The 16,965-nt window shown below is 38.8% G+C and overlaps 1 long non-coding RNA gene across 1 annotated transcript in view; it reads right to left on the bottom strand.

The window, feature by feature from the left end:
- Nucleotides 1-1,901: 1,901 nt before the first annotated feature.
- LOC307180474 overlaps nucleotides 1,902-16,965 on the bottom strand; it is a 161,660-nt gene continuing 146,596 nt past the window's right edge. Inside the window, exon 5 of the long non-coding RNA XR_013825742.1 lies at nucleotides 1,902-2,168. This is a non-coding gene — a long non-coding RNA (uncharacterized lncRNA). The remainder of the gene's footprint in view (nucleotides 2,169-16,965) is intronic.

Consider the following 16,965-nt stretch of genomic DNA (forward strand, 5'->3'; position numbering starts at 1 on the left):
GACCAATGTCAAGGAGCTTCTTCCCATAAAAACCCTTTGGAAAAAGGTGTGAGTAATGGGTTATTCTATCTCTGGAACAGCAAGAACAAACCTCTAACTGATGACTTATTCAGATTCAGAGAAAATATGTGAGGATTTCAGATCATACTATAATGTGCAAACATTTTATTCATGGGAGCCCTGGTCTATGGGAATGGGGAATTTTCCCATGGTAAGAAACAGAGGGTCACATGATCTTGACCAGTGGCCTGTGATGCTTCATTCTCGAAGTTCAGAAACATGGGTTCAGTCTGACTCCCAGAAACTAGTTATGTGACTGTATCCAAGACCCAAAACCTCTCTGAACTTCCATTTTTCATTTATAAAATGGAGATAATATTTGCCCAATTTCTTTCATAGGATGATGTGATAATCAGATGTGATCAGAAAAAGAAGAGCAATTAGAAATCCAACTCTGTGTCTACTTCTTCACTGTATAGATGAAGAACCTGAGGCCCCAAGAGAAGGATATTTCTCATACTCTAAGCCACTCAGCTGGTATTAGGATGCCACTCCTATGAGTGGAATTATGATGTCTTAATGCTACCACAGAAAATGTATGACTTTGAAGTCGGTCAAATCTGGGTTTGAGTCCCTGTTCTTGCACTTACCCTTTGACCTTAAACAAATTACTTCACATCTACATGCCTCAACTTCTTGTGTGGAAAAATAGTACCCATCTCATAGGATTGTGGTGAATAGTAAATGGATGTGAAGGGTGTGGCAGACAGAAATGGCTCAGTAATGTCAGTGCTTTTTCTTTGTTCATCCAGTGCTCTTTCTCTAATCTTACTATTACATCATGACACAGTTTCCAGATCTCATGGAGTCCTTGTGTTTGCTTGTGACAGACAACATGGAGAGTGTTAGAGTGAGATGGTAGCATAGGGGTGGGACAGTACATTTTTTCTATAGATTAATCACTGTTTTCCTACAGACTGGACCTGAGCTCAGGTTTCCAAGTATACTCTAAGGTCCTCTCCTCCATAAAAAGTTTCCTGGAGTCTAGAGAAGTTGTCAATACAAAAATTTGGAACAGCAGTATTTATGGTTCTTGTCATTTGCACTGGGTCCATTCTCATGAAAAAGAGGGTCTATTTTCCAAAGATGGCTTTCAAAACACATATTTTAGATCTGCTCTCAGCCTGGCCTTAAGTTCAAACTCTCATGTTAAATAGAGAAATGGTTGTTCCCTCCTCTAATTTTATCTTTTCAAGCTATGAACATTTTGCACAAACTAGGGTGCTAATTGTGGGCCACAGTGCCATAGGTTAAAGACCTAAGTACTACCTCCAGAATCATATGTTCCTAACTCTAGCTGAAGGTCCATTTGGCTGGTACAGAGTTGGAAGAAAATTCCAACTATAATTTCTTGCTCAAAAGCCAATGTTCATGCACTTTTTATTCCAGCTTTATTGAGATATAATTGACATATAACATTGTGGAAGTTTAACATGTACAATACAATGATTTGTTACATGTATATATTGCAAAATGATTACCACAATAAGGTTAGTTAACACATCCATCATCTCACATAATTACAGATTTATTTTTGGTGTGTTGAGAACATTTAAGATCTAGTCTTTTAGCAACTTTCAAGTATATAATACAATATTGTTAACCATAGTCACCATGCTGTATATTAGAGCCCCAGAACTTACATTTTATAACTGAAAATGTGTACCCTTTAACCAACATCTCCCCATTTTCTCCACCCCCAACCCCTGGCAACCACCGTTATACTCTTTGTTTCTATGAATTTGGCATTTTAAAGATTCCCTTTGAATACCTTACTACTAAGAATTGAGCCTAAGAGAATTATTTAAAATCCATTTGTTTGACAAATATTTATTGAGCATCTAGGATCTGGGATACATCAGTAAACAAATGAGACAAAGGACCTTGCCCTTGTAGATTAACTTCAAAGTGGGAGGAACCAATAATAAGCAATAAGTATAATTGAGTAAATTAGATACTATGCATATATGGGTACAAGAAATAGCGGGGGTGGGGGCACAGAGCAGAATCCTTGCAGATAGGTGTTTCCATGTTGGGGTTGTTATGTAACTTCACCAATTGTCTTGCATTCAGAGAATGAAAGGATCAAATATATCATAGCACATCACCTGGAAGAAATGTTATATATTCACTAACACAGTAAATGCAAAGACTATGGAGCAATTTAGATCAGTGTTTATGCAATAATGTTACATAGAAAAAATAGAACCAAATTGCATATATACTATGGTTATAACTATGTAAAATAGTATGACAACACCAAAGGCATGGTCCATGGAATAAATAACTGATAAGCTAGACTTCATTGTTAGAATGGCCTAACTCCAGAACACTGACAACACCAAATGCTGCTGGCAAGGATGTGGAGCAACAGAAACCCTTATTCATTGCTGGTGGGAGCAGAAAACGATACAGCCACTTTGGAAGACATTTTGGCAGCTTCTTACAAAACTGAACATATGCTTACCACAGGATCCAGCAATCATACTTCTTGATATTTACCTGCAGGAGTTGAATGCCCTCACAAAAATCTGCATGCAAATGTTTACAGTGGCTTTATTCATAATTACCAAAACTTGGAAACAACTAAGATGTCCTTCAGCAGGTGAATGAATAAATAACTGTAGTACATGCAGACAATTATTATTCAGTGCTAAAAATAAATGAGTTTTGAGCTATCAAGTCATGAAACAACATGGAGGAATACATATTACTAAGTAAAAGAACCTGAAAAATCTACATACTGTATGATTCCAACAAATGACATCCTGGAAAAGGCAAAACTATGGAGAAAATTTTTTAAAAAATCAGTGGTTTCCAAGGATTGGGGGAGGGGGATGAATAGGTGGAGCACAGAGGATTTTTAGGGCAGTGTAAATACTCTGTGTGATATTATAATGATGGATACATGTAATTATACATTTGTCTAAACCTATAGAATGTACAACACCAAGAGTGAACCATAAAGTAAACTATAGAGTTTGGGTGATTGTGATGTGTCAATTTTAACAAATGTACCACTCTTATGGGGGATGCTGATGATAATGGGGGAAGGTATGCATGTGTGGGGCAGGGAGTATGTGGGAAACCTCTGTACCTTTCCCTAAAGCTTGCTGTGGACCTAAAACTGCTCTAAAAAGTTGTCTTAATTTTTTTAAAAGCATGTGTACATATAAATAAAAACTAGAAGGGGATCTAGAAATATAAAAGCAATTGTGTTCAGGGTGGAGGATTATGGGTAAACCTATTTACTGTATTAATTGTAAATTATTTAAATTGAAGGAAAAAAATTCACTTGAATAGAAGGAATAAAAGATGGGGAGCACAATGCTTACCTGAATGCTGAGTTTAAGAACTGTATGGGGAAAATTACCTTTCATACCCCTTCCTTGAAAGCTAGCTTCTTTCTGAATCCTTGGGAATGAACTTTGGTCAACCATAACCATTAGCTTCAGAATTCTTCTCCTAAGAGCCAGTGCTAAAGCTTAAGGCTGTGCATATTATACACTACAAAACTTCAGGGATGCCATTCACATTGTAGTCTATATAATGGTGTTTCTTGGAATTGCAGAGTACACAGTTTGAAAATCGTACGTTGTAGCCCTGCTAAGAGATAGGAATCCAGTATTACTAGCCATGGCTGGTTTGGGCATACCTAGTCCATCTAGCACATCCCTGAATGGGTTTTTACTTGTAAAAGCTTTATTGATATATAATTCATATATGTTACAAAGTCATGGAAGTTGCTAAGAGTCTAGACATGTGAGATGCCTGACAGATTGATTTTTGCAGGCACCTTGAGACTCAGTCAGAAACTTGCTTATTCTAGAGGTGCCCAGGGGTTCAGATAGCTGACAACTAGACCTGGAGAAGTTAGGCCTGTTCTAAATTCCTCAGAAATTTCAGCACACTTGAAACCATATCAGAGCTCAGGACCTAACCATAGGATCACACTGACTTGCTTTCCGTAAAGACCTAAGGACTACTGAGAAGGGCATCAGATTTGAGGTCAGTTTTGGAGATTAAAAGTCCTGAACTCTTGTCTCTTATGGAGACACCAAGTTGCATTTTTTCAATGATTTTTTTCTCTCAATAAAATCCCAGGGTCTGATTTTGATCCAAATCCATGGGGTTCATCCAGAAGCAAATGGCTCCTAGGATCATTGACTCTGACTACACAACAAGTACATGTTAAACTAAATCTTCACTTCAGCCAGCTTTGGATTCGGTCTTGCATAAAACTGGCAATAAAATAAGAAACATGGTTTAAACTTCACAAATATCTGCCAGGGAGCTAGTTTGGCTCAAATAATTTTCACCAATGAGTTAAAGATAAACCCATAGCAATTTGATTTCTCTGCTGGTGGGAGTAGGGTGGTTGATCAGAGAATCAGTATTATTTATATTTGCTTGATGGTATAAAACACATATATTTTGCTTTATGAGCTAGATTAATTCCACAAATTTCCACCTGTAAGACTAAAACTGAAGAGTATTTAAACTGAATTCCATGGTCCCATTAGGAAATCAGAGATGGGGTTTACGTGGGGGAGAATTCTCCAAAGAAACTGTTGAAAAATTTTGTGAAGAAAGATGCTAACATGGTGCTCATCTCTATGACCTATTAAATAGTGTAAGGAAAGTTGCTGGACTTTTGGTGCTACCAAACATAAGCTGTACTTTAGTAGCTATCCATCTACCTTAAGAACTCTATTAGGACCAAGCCAGTCCAGTTCAGGTCTCCTGAAGGATTTTTACACATACCATCACTAAGAGACCTGATTACTTAATTAAGAAAGACCTACTGTATAGCACAGGGAACTCTACTCAATACTCTGTAATGACCTATATGGGAAAAGAATCTAAAAACAAGTGGATATAGGGCTTCCCTGGTGGTGCAGTGGTTAAGAATCTGCCTGCCAATGCAGGGCACACGGGTTTGAGCCCTGATCTGGGAAGATCCCACATGCCGCGGAGCAACTAAGCCCGTGAGCCACAACTACTGAGCCTGCGCGTCTGGAGCCTGTGCTCTGCAACCGGAGAGGCCGGGACAGTGAGAGGCCCACGCACCGTGATGAAGAGTGGCCCCTGCTCGCCGCAACTGGAGAAAGCCCTCGCACAGAAATGAAGACCCAACACAGCCAAAAAAAAAAAAAAAGTTGAACCTTCAAAAAAAAAAAAAAAAAGAGTGGATATATGTATATGTATAACTGATTCACTTTGCTGTATACCTGAAACTAACACAACATTGTAAATCAACTATACTCCAATAAAAAATTTTAAAAATGAAGGTCCTAAGTGGTGTTCCTGAGGTTAAAGTTTAGCAGGAAGGGCTTCAACACCATTTTTAGAAGGACTCTATATTAAGCTACAGAAATTGCAAAGCAGCGGTGCTCGAATTTCAGAAGGCATGTTGAAAATGCATATTTTTGGGCCCCATACTCAGAAATTCTGATTCAGTAGGACTGGGAGTGGATGCCCAGAAAGGTACATTTAAAAATAATCCTCAATAGGGATTCTGATCCAGGAGTTTCAGGGAGAAGACTTTAAGAACCATTACTATATCTGAAAGGAAGAAGGTCCTAAATGTCAGGATTTGGGAAATACTTAAAATGATAGACTCAGTCAATGCTGGAGCTCCTGCAAGGTCTCTTATCATAGCTAACATTTATTGAGTATTTTACTATCTCCCAAGCTCTGTCCAAAGCATATTTTACGTATTGTCATTTATTCCTTACAACCCTATTAGGCAGGTACTATTAATCCTCATTTTACAGATGAGGAAACTGAGGCACAGAGAGATTAAATAACGTGCCCTAAAGCCTACAGTTAGTAAGTAGCAGATAGTTTTGCCCTTGAACCTACACATATAACCACTATGTCATACTGCTGTAGCAGGCGTTCACATGTATTGTTTAGTACTCTTTGGGCTTGGCAAGTAGTGAAATAGGGGAAAAATGCTCCCAGGAGAAGAGAATGTTGAATCCCAAAGGGACCTATTCTAACTACCTCCTTTTACAGAAGTGGAAACAAGCCCTTCTGAGTACCTAAGTATATGAGCCAAAGAGGCTTCACCTCTTCACTTTTCATGCATTCCCTTTGACAATGGACTGTGATTTTCTCTCCTTTATTCCTTTGTGACTTGGTATCTGGGGCAAAATGGCTACATAGCACAGATATCATTGCCCCTTCCACTACTTGAAAAACCCCTCCTCAACCATTCAAACTTGGAATTATTGTCTATTTCATTTAGAGTAAAATCTCTCTGATTGTGATTTACTTTTATTAAATCCATTTTGTTGATCTTGCTTAGCTCAATATTTCTAGATCATCTACCAGGAAATCACTGAGTAATTCTGATATAGCCCTAGAGATCAATACTGAGTGTCCCATTTACTTACCTAAGGAAAAATTGAGTACAAGAACAGCTCACATGTCTGGCATACTAAGAGACTCTCCCAACTGTGCTACAAATTGGGGGTATGCTTCAGGCTGGGAAGAGACAAGTCATCTATGTAGTTAGTGGGAAGAAGCGTCCCTACCCCCAAATAATTACTTGGAGAGGATTGCAATGTTTATTTCCCAATTCAAATTCCCAATGATTCAGCCACCTGAATTAGCTCCAAAGCTCCTTGTTAGTTTAAGCAGTCACTGAACCCTCCATTTAAACAATAATAATAATTCTTATAATATTGAGTGCTTACTACGTGCCAGGCACCATTCTAAGAGTTTTATATGTATTAACTCATTTGATCCTCAGAAACTCCCTTACGAAGTATATACTGTTATTCTCTCCATTTTATAGATGACTAAGCTGAGGAACAAAAAGGTTAAGAGACATATTCAGAATCACAGAACGAGTCAATGGCAGAACCATGTAACCCTGGCTTCTCTGATCTCATTGGCCTTGCAGGATGATAGCAACAATAACATGTATGAGTTATTATATGCTTGCAGATATTATGCCTCCTAATCATTACAACAGCCTTAGGAGGCATTTGACAGATGAGGAAATTAAGGTGCAACAAGGTAGGGTAACTTTCCCATGGTCATACAGCCAAGTAAGAAGCAAAACAATGATTCAAACCAGGCAGTGTAAGGCCAAAGCTAGTCTAAATAACAGACATTTTACTGCCCTAACAAGAGCGTAAGCAACAATCACAATGGACTTTCACTCTTCAGTAAAGATAATGGTACTGCTTTCCTTTGGTTTAATGGAAAATACATAGGTGTTGAAATCAGACCTCACTTCAAATTCTAGTAGTATCTTACTTGCTGTGTAACCACAGGCAAGTAACTTAACCTTTCTGAGCCTCAGATTCCTTGTCTGTAAAATGGAGATGAACATAATACCCAACTCACCTAAGTAGATGATAACATACATAAGAAGCCCAGCATAGTTTCTGGCAAACAATAGGAGCTCACAGATTGTAAGCAGTTACTCCTTCCCTTTTTATTTTCTCCTTCTCTTGGCAGGTCGAGTATGATTTCCTGCTTGGAAATGGAGAGGTTGTCTCATGCTACAGTATCCTTGTTATTGCTTGACATCGTTCTCTTTCTTTTAAGAAAAGAGGTTTCACCTCTTTGGAAATTCAGTGTTTGAGGCAGACATTCCAGTCTCCCCATATGAAATATCCCCCCACCCAATCTTAATATTGAAATGCAGCTCCTTTGAAACCTTACAAAAATTTAAGTTGAATAGTCTAAAAAAGCATCTTGGCTTCCTCTTTCATCTCCAACAGGTATCAAGCCATTACTTCCTGTGGCAGTGCTTCAGGCAGTCTGTAAGTGGGCTTTCCTCTTTTCCTATGATCCTGTATTTCAACTTTGGCACCCTGAAGAGGACCCAAGCTCACTGGCACTTAGGAAAGATATATACACTTTACATCCAGGTAGAAAGATGTCAGCTGCCTAGGGTGAGGAACCCTTGGTGGAGATGGTCACTAGGGGAGTCTCTATTTAGGCATGAAAATTCCCTGGAGTCCCTCCGGGTGAGTCCAAGGGCATCTGGTGGTTATCTACCTGTTCCTCAGCTGCAGATAAAGTGCACAGACAGGAACAGAGATGGGGGCAGGTGAGGGAAAAATTAAGCTTTGGACTTTATAACCACTGTTTTTCTTTCTTAGTTGATCTGTTTTTACTTTACCCTGGTATGTAAATTTATTCACATTTGCCTCATTATCTTTGGAGTATGCACCTTAGCTAATGTTTACTTACTCCTACCTTTCTTTTTCTTTCTGTAGTTCCCTAAATGAAATTTATTAAATTTTATTTTGCCATGATCTTATTTGCTTTAAACCATCTTTATCTTTGTAAAACAAACTCCTACCTAATATTTGTCTATTTATAAGACACCCTTTGTATGGATGTCCAGAAGGAAGCACCCTTCATGCTCTTAGCCAAGGGAGGGATGGTCAGTTACCTTTTTCTTTTGATTGCCAGACCCTGGCAGTAGGAAGCCCTTCTCCCTCCAACACCAAACCCTTGACCCTGAAACCCTAAAATTGAACAACCCCAGAACTCCATAAGCCATAATTCCTATCCCAAGATAACAGAAAGAATTGGATGAGTATTTCTATCCAAGGAGAGACTCTCAGTGGAACACCCCATTTTTCTTAATTACATAGTCATTGTAAAAAACTTGGGAAGTACATAAAACCAGATTTCATCTTAACTAGCAAGCAAGCACCCTTGAACTATCCCAATAAAATTCCATGGGCGTACACTTTGCAGAGGACCCATAATTACACCATCAGTTTATTTTCTTGATCCCCTGTGTCTCCTTACATCCAGAGTACTTAAGGGGGGAATTCAATTTGTGTAAAATTTCCACATCTTTCACCCTTACCACTTTGCCCCAAAAGCTATGAATAAGTTGACTAGGGCCAGGGTTGGAAATCCCTCCAATGGTATTTATAGAATGGAGGTAACTGTAAGTAGAAACACCCTGTACCTTCGAGGGCTATAATTAAAAAAAAAACACACACAGCTTACCAGTTACTTGAGAGTGGCTAAATTAAGGCATTTGTTTCATTTTCTGACCAGAAACCTCAGCTTCTCATAAGTTATGCAGCTAAACAAACAGTAGCCACAGAACCAGATAATCCTAAAGCAAAGGGCATCCAGGACTCCACAGGCTCCTTGGAATACATATTCCAGTACTTAGAGGCTTTTTAAAAATTTTTTTCTTGGAGTATAGTTGCTGTACAATTTTATGTTAGTTTCTACTGTACACCAAAGTGAATCAGCTGTACATATACACATATCCCCTCTTTTTTGGATTTCCTTCCCATTTAGGTCACCACAGGGCATTGAGTAGAGTTCCCTGTGCTATACAATAGGTTCTTATTAGTTATCTATTTTATCCATAGTCGTGTATATATGTCAATCCCAATCTTCCAATTCACCCCACCCTCCTTTCCCCCTTGGTATCCATCCATTTGTTCTCTACGTCTATGTCTCTATTTCTGCTTTGTAAATAAGATTGTCTATAACAATTTTTCAGGCTCCACATGTATGTGTTAATATACAATATTTGTTTTTCCTAGGGTCTCTTTAGAAATGTGGCAAGGTGGGATCCCACATATGCATAATAGCCAAGCCTTATAAAACACTTACTAGATGTTGGGCAACAGTTCTAAGCACATTACATATATATTAACTCATTTAATTCTCACAGCAAAACTTCCAAGGAGATACTATTATTATCCCTATTTTATAGATGAGGAAACTGAGGTAAAGAGAGATTAAGTAACTAGCCTAGGGTCACACTGCCACTAAACTAATAGTACCAAGATTTGAACGAAAACATCTCGGAGTTTAGAAACAATGCTCTTAATCAGTCTGCTGTGGGCTACACTGCTTCGTTTTTCCTAGGCCATTCTCTCTCCTAGATGTTCCAGAATAAAAAAAATTGGCAGTGTAAAGAGTGGATTAGCAAGGTTAAACTCAGCTAATGTCAAAGGAATGCTCTCTGCACTGACTAGAATATAATTAGGACTAATTTCTCTTGGTTTTGATCTGGGGCCTCAAAACTACAGACACTCTCTGTCTTAATATTTGCATTCTTCCAGCTAGGGTGCATGAAGATGGTTTAGGTGTCTATTCTCAGTTTGAGTATTATACAATCAACATAGGCTATGTATCCAAAGATTGACATAGGGTAGGTCATGCTGCTCCAGAACTTCTTGCCATTCTCAATGGGGATTGGGAAGAATGTTTCCTTTGAGGACAGCTGTGGGATTTCAAGAAGAAAACACCTGCCAGAGACATCGAGAAGTAAAACCTAGTCTTATTAGCTTCCTATTAAAGGGGTTTAAGGGAATCCTGCTTATATCTGCAATCTAGTGACCAGTGTTCATTCATTCAATCATTAAACACACATTTACTGAATACCTACTATGTGGAGGCACTAGAGATACAGTGGGGAAGAAGACAAACAAACCCTGCTATTGGGGACCTGCTCACTTAATGTTCAGCATGTCTTTGAGGACAGCTATTCTTAGATTTGAGGTCTTTGGTCATTGAAAATAATCACTTCTCTCTCAAAATATGACCCTCAAAATTGCCTCAGTTTCCCCACGTGTAAAACAAGGGTGGGATTGTGTTCCCCAGGGAAGCTGACTCTTAGTCAGAGCTCAGTGTGCAGAAAGTTTATTGGGATGTTCTCACAATTGGCTTCTGTGGGGGAAGGAAAGAAACAGGATTGGGCAGAGGGAGATGCTGAACTATGATAAAGCCTCAACAAAGGCTCCAGGAACTCTGGAATTGGGATGGCCCTCCTGAATTGGCGCCAGCAATCAGATTTTTTACCTCCATATAACGCACAGAATACACGCAGCCTTGGGAATGCAGCTTTGGGCAAGGCAGCTGTTTTCAGTGAATGGCAATTCCCAAAGAGCTATCTTCAGGCACTGCTTCCAGCAGCTAGGAGAATAAATCCTTTAGTCCTGAAGGGGAATTTGTCCAGTGCATTACAGCATCCACTACAGAAGGACTGGACTCTGATATATGAGGCCCTGTCCAGATGTCTCAGCCTGTGATCTCATGCCTTTAGGGACTGGTAAAAGTCACTGCTGCCTGCTCTGTCAACCAGACATCCTTGGTGAGTACCCCAGTGGCAGTGCCGCCCTGCAATGCCATTTTCTGCATGGCTACCTGCTACTCCAAATACGTGAAAGACCTTGACTGACAGGTCCAACTAGTCTCTCATCCTGCTTCAAGCTTCCACTTGTACCCAGTAGGCTCTGTGTGGTCTTGTAGCCCAGGTTCTTCAGAGTAGATGCCAGCACCTTGAGTTCCATCACAGGCTTCTGCAGACCTGGCTGCAGTTACCCCTTGCCTAATCTTGGTGAGCAGGACATTGTGAATATTCTAGAGAGCTCAGCCTGGTTTCTGTATTACGTTAATTAAGAAAATCCTAATTTATGAGAGAGCTGTAGGCAAAGGGATGCAGTCTCTCTGGGATACACGATTTTATAACTTTGTGCTGCCACCTGGTGGCCACTCTGCTGATGCACAAAATAGAACCCAGGGATTTGATTAATAGAATACCCAGGAAAAGCCATCTTTAATGTGGGCTTTTTTTCCCCCCTTGGAAATGAAGAAAAAAGTTTCTAAGTTTTTGCTTAAGCTATCTTGGATGGAATTATTCCTACCTTGGAAAGTCTTCTATCAATCTTTCATGCCCCAGCTCAGATGTCTCCTCTCTAAGAAGCCTTCCTAAACCAACCCAGCAATCAGTTCCTCCCTTCTCTGGGCTGCCCTAGGACAGTTTATGTGTTCCTCCAGCCACAGCCTGGATTGAACTTAAGTGAATTACTTAATTTAAGCCTTATAAAAATCCTGTGAGCTAGGTATTATTATCATGCCTGTTTTAGAGTCGAGGAAACTAAGACACAGAAGAAGGGTGAGGTAATTGCTTGAAAGGGGCAGGATTCAAACCTAAGTAGTAAGGATCCAGAGGTCATGCTTTCACTCACTAGGTTTCCTACCAACTGCTCATCGCTATTGGTCTCCAGCTACTTGCCCTGGTTAGTTTCTTCAGTTACTCTTGTAAATTCTACATTTTATAGCTATATGAACAAATGATTAGTTAAGACCCCCAAATTCTACACCTTAAAACATGGTACCAATTATTTTGACCTGCAACTTTTTAAAGCAGGTGTTAGCAATTATCTATCACAACTATAGAAAAGACTCCATAATGCTTTCAAAGAACAACTGATTTGAGCTATGTTATTTCTATATGATACCACCAGGATGAAATAGCTGCAAAATATACCCAGGAAAAATGAAAAAAAATGTACCACATGGTATCATTGAATATAAACTAGTTATATTTTGGAGGATCTGCTCCTAAAATATTATTTTTCATTTTAAAAGAGTTCAACAATTTGTTAATTGATTAATTAACCCAGACACAGTGCTAGATGCTGGAGATTAAGAGACAAAAGAGATACCGCCCTGGCCCTCACAGATGTCACATAAGTTGCCAACTGTAACTAGCTGAAATAATGGAGACACTTACAAAGCACCAAGATTGGCTTAAGAAAGTAAAAGAAGATGTCCTAGAGGAGGTGATAGTTGAGCCAAGTCTGGCACCAAAGAGAGCATTTGCCAGGTGGACAAGGGCAGGGAGGAAGGAATTGTAGGAACAGAGAAGTGGGTATGCACATAAGTGTAAGAAAATATGATATGCTTCCTCCACCTGGTGCAGTCAGGGGACTATGAATAGTTCAGGTTTTCTGGAGTGAGGTATAAAGTGACAAAGCAGGGGGTATGCTGAGAGAATTGCACAAATAAAATTGCGGTGTTTTAAAAGGAAAATAATGGGGGGGATCAAAAGGTAAAAACTTCCTTATAAAGTTATAAAATAAATGCCGTGGGAATGTGTAAAAAAGGTAAAAGATAATAGTTTCCCAGCTTAAAAACACCCAAGTGCTTCCCACCAAACTTAGAATAAAATCAAAATCCCTTATATGGCTCTATGATCCTGACCATCTCCCTTTCTGACCTCATTTCCCTCTGCCTGCTCCCCTTCTCATTCTGCTTCAGCCATACTGATACTCCAGTCAGCCAACCGAATTCCTGAAACCCAGGAAACCTCCTCCAGTCTCTAGCAGCTTCACCATGGACCCACCTATTTTTATGACCTTCAGGGTCTTCCTCCCAAGTACCCCCTTTCCTTTCTTGAAGCTTCTCTGTACCCTGTTCATCTCTAGACCACATAAGTATACTCTCTTTCCTCATTTCCAGATCAAAAACCAGCAAGCCAGTAATTTCATCCTAAATGTAAATTACAAGGATCATTTAAAGGAGAAGAGTGTTCTACAACAAAATGCTTTGCAAGGTAATGAGCTTCCCGTCACCAGATGTATTCAAGCAAACGTTAAATGCCTACTCTAAAGAACTTGTAGAAGGAAAACACTCATTGGGTAGGATTGCATAGAGAATCTTTAAGGTCCTTCCTACCTCTTGAGATTTTATTCTAACTGCACACAAACACATATACCCATATTTTAAATTTTACTAAAAGAATGCATGTAGCCCATGATTAAGCAAAATATATAAAAATATAGATTTTTCAAATAAAGTGCAAGAGGCTATGGTTTATAAAAGAGATCAATGTGGGGTTTTTTTAAACAAGAATCCTATGAGTTAAAAGGGACTTGATCCACCTTCCCGCCCAAGACAAGAATCGTTTTCAGTCAATTTTCTTAGCACAATTATATGTACTTAGAATATTGCCTTGAACAGTGTTGAATGAATGCATAACCAAAGGAACAGATGTAATGTATATAAATTTTTTCAAGAATACAGACTGTTCCTAGTAAAGCTTAACTCCATAGGTTAGGCTAGGAGGACTCAGTTGGGGAGATTGCTGTTGACTTCAGATAACAATGTCTTGTTTTGTTTAATTTGGGTTTTGCTCTTTGGTCATTCCTGGGGAGCAAAAGGCAAATATTTTCTGGTAATGATCACACCCCTACTAAAAATTTGGATAACCAGTAAACCTCCTGAAAGAAAGTATCTTCCCATGTCCTTGAGTCATGTAACTTTCCAAAAAGATGTGTGAGAGGAGGGATATTCTCTCACAGCTCCCTTATTTAGGATATTGTTGCCCCCCCTTACACATTTGACCTATCCTCCCTACCCCACCCCAAGTTTCTGGTCCACATCACCTCCTGATGGGTGGAGAGAGTGCCAGGCAAGTAATTACAGTCCTCATATGGCAAGCCCAGACAGTAAATGACAGATCTTTCTGAGGGATTCACATCTACACCAAACTCAACCTCCTGGTGAACAAACTTATCAAGAGGAGAGGTTTTTTTGACTCTTTTTAAAAAATGAGTTATAATTAACACACAAAGTTCTATTAGTTTCAGGTGTACAACATACTGATTCAATATTATTATACATTACGAAATGATCACCATAATAAATCCAATTACCATTGGTCACCATACAAAATTTGTTACAATATTATTGACAATATTCCCTACGTGTACATTATACCCCTGTGACTTATACCTGGAAGTTCGCACCTCTTAATCCCCTTCAACTATTGTCTGTTCTCCCCTCCCCCTTGCAAACACCAATTTGGTCTCTGTATCTATGAGTCTGTTTCTGTTTTGTTTTGTTTGTTCATTTGTTTTGTATTTAAGATTCCACATATTAGAGAAATCATATGGTATTTGTTTTCCTCTGACTTCTTTCACTTAGCAAAATAGTAGATCCATCGATTTTGCCACAAGTGGCAAGATTTCATTCTTTTTTATGGCTGAATAACATTCTCTGTGTGTGTGTGAAATACATATGTATATATATATTATATATATATAACTATAACTATATATATGTATGTATATATATATGTGTATCTATGTGTGTGTGTGTGTGTGTGTGTGTGTGTGTGTGTATATATATATATATATATATATATATGTATATATATATGTATATACAAAATGTTACTGAACCAAAGTTGGGTCAGCTCACCCAAGCACAGTAAAGTCAATCTACTGACATCAGGTTGTGGTGAAGGAAAGTGCAGCATTTATTGCAGGGTACCAAGCAAGGAGTCCAGGCAGCTAGCACTCCCCATTGGCTTTCAGGGAAAGATTTTTTAAAGATAGGGTGAGATAGAGGGTTGCGGGGTATGTGATCAGCTCATGGAAGGTCTGCTGATTGGTTGGTGGTGAGATAATGGGGAGTCAACATCATCAACCTTCTTGGTTCCAACCAGTCTTGGGTCTAATGTGCTTTTGTGAGCAGCATACAGTTAACTTCTTCCACCTGGTGGTGGTTTCAATATCTGCAAAAAGGATCAAAGAATTTGGCACAGAATATTATCTATAGCCCTTGAGAAGGAACTAAATGTCCTTGAATTTGTTTAATGGCTAAACTGATATTATTTCGTCTTGCTTGACTGTTTTTCTTTGTTTCTGCATTTTCCCACTTCTCTGATCAAATTTATTCTTTGGAATTCAGGGAAGGCCTAAGAGGTCTGTCCTAGGAAGGCCCCATAGGGTTCTGCTTGGTTTTGAATATTTATAAAACATCTTCTTTATACATTCATTGATGGACACAGGTGGCTTCTATATCTTGGCTTTTGTAAATAGTGCTGCAATGAACCCAAGTGTACATATACCTTTTTGATTTAGTGTTTTCATTGTCTTCATGTAAATACACAGAAGTGGAAATGCTGGATTGTATGGTAGTTCTATTTTCAGTTTTTTGAGGAACGTCCATACTGTTTTCCATAGTGGCTGCACCAATATGCATGCCCACAAACATGTACAAGGGTTTCCTTTTCTCCATGACGTCTCAAACAATTGTTATTTGTTGTTTTTTTGATAATAGCCATTTTGAAAGGTGTGAGGTGATATCTCATTTTGGTTTCGATTTTCATATCCCTGATAATTAGTGATATTGAGCATATTTTCAGGTGTCTGTTGGCCATCTGTATGTCTTCCTTGGAAAAATGTCTATTCGAATCCTATGCCCATTATTTAATCAGACAGTTTTTTGTTTTGAGGGATTTTTTATACTCAGTTGTATGAGTTCTTTGTATATTTTGGATATTAACCCCTTATGGGGTATATCATTTGCAAATATCTTTTCCCATTCAGTAGGATGCCTTTTCATCTTGTTCATGGATTCCTTTGCTGTGCAAAAAAACTTTAGTTTGATGTAGTCCCATGGGTCTATTTTTGCTTTTATTGCCCTTAACTGAGGAGACAGATCTAAAAAGATGTTGCTAAGAAACCAATATCAAAGATTTACAGCTTAAGAATTTTATGGTTTTCTTCTAGGAATCTTATGGTTACATTTAAGTCTTTTTTAAAAACATCTTTATTGGAGTATAAATGCTTTGCAATGGTGTGTTAGTTTCTGCTTTTTAACAAAGTGAATCAGTTATACATATATATATGTCCCCATATCTCTTCCCTCTTGCAACTCCCTCCCTCCCACCATCCCTATCCCACCCCTCTAGGTGGTCAAAAAGCACCGAGCTGATCTCCCTGTGCTATACGGTTGCTTCCCACTAGCTATCTATTTTACGTCTGGCACTGTATATATGAACATGCCACTCTCTCACTTTGTCCCAGCTTACCCTTCCCCTTCCCCATATCCTCAAGTCCATTCTCTAGTAGGTCTGCATCTTTATCCCCGTCTTGCCCCTAGGTTCTTCTGAACAATTTTTTTTCTTTTTCTTTTTAGATTCCATATATATGTGTTAGCATATGGTATTTGTTTTTCTCTTTCTGACTTACTTCACTCTGTATGACAGTCTCGAGGTCCATCCACCTCACTACAAATAACTCAGTTTCATTCCTTTTTATGGCTGAGTAATACTCCATTGTATATGTGTGCCACATCTTCTTTATCCATTCATCTGTT

This window comes from Stenella coeruleoalba (genome assembly GCF_951394435.1).
Source record: "Stenella coeruleoalba genome assembly, chromosome: X".
Lineage (NCBI taxonomy): Eukaryota > Metazoa > Chordata > Mammalia > Artiodactyla > Delphinidae > Stenella > Stenella coeruleoalba.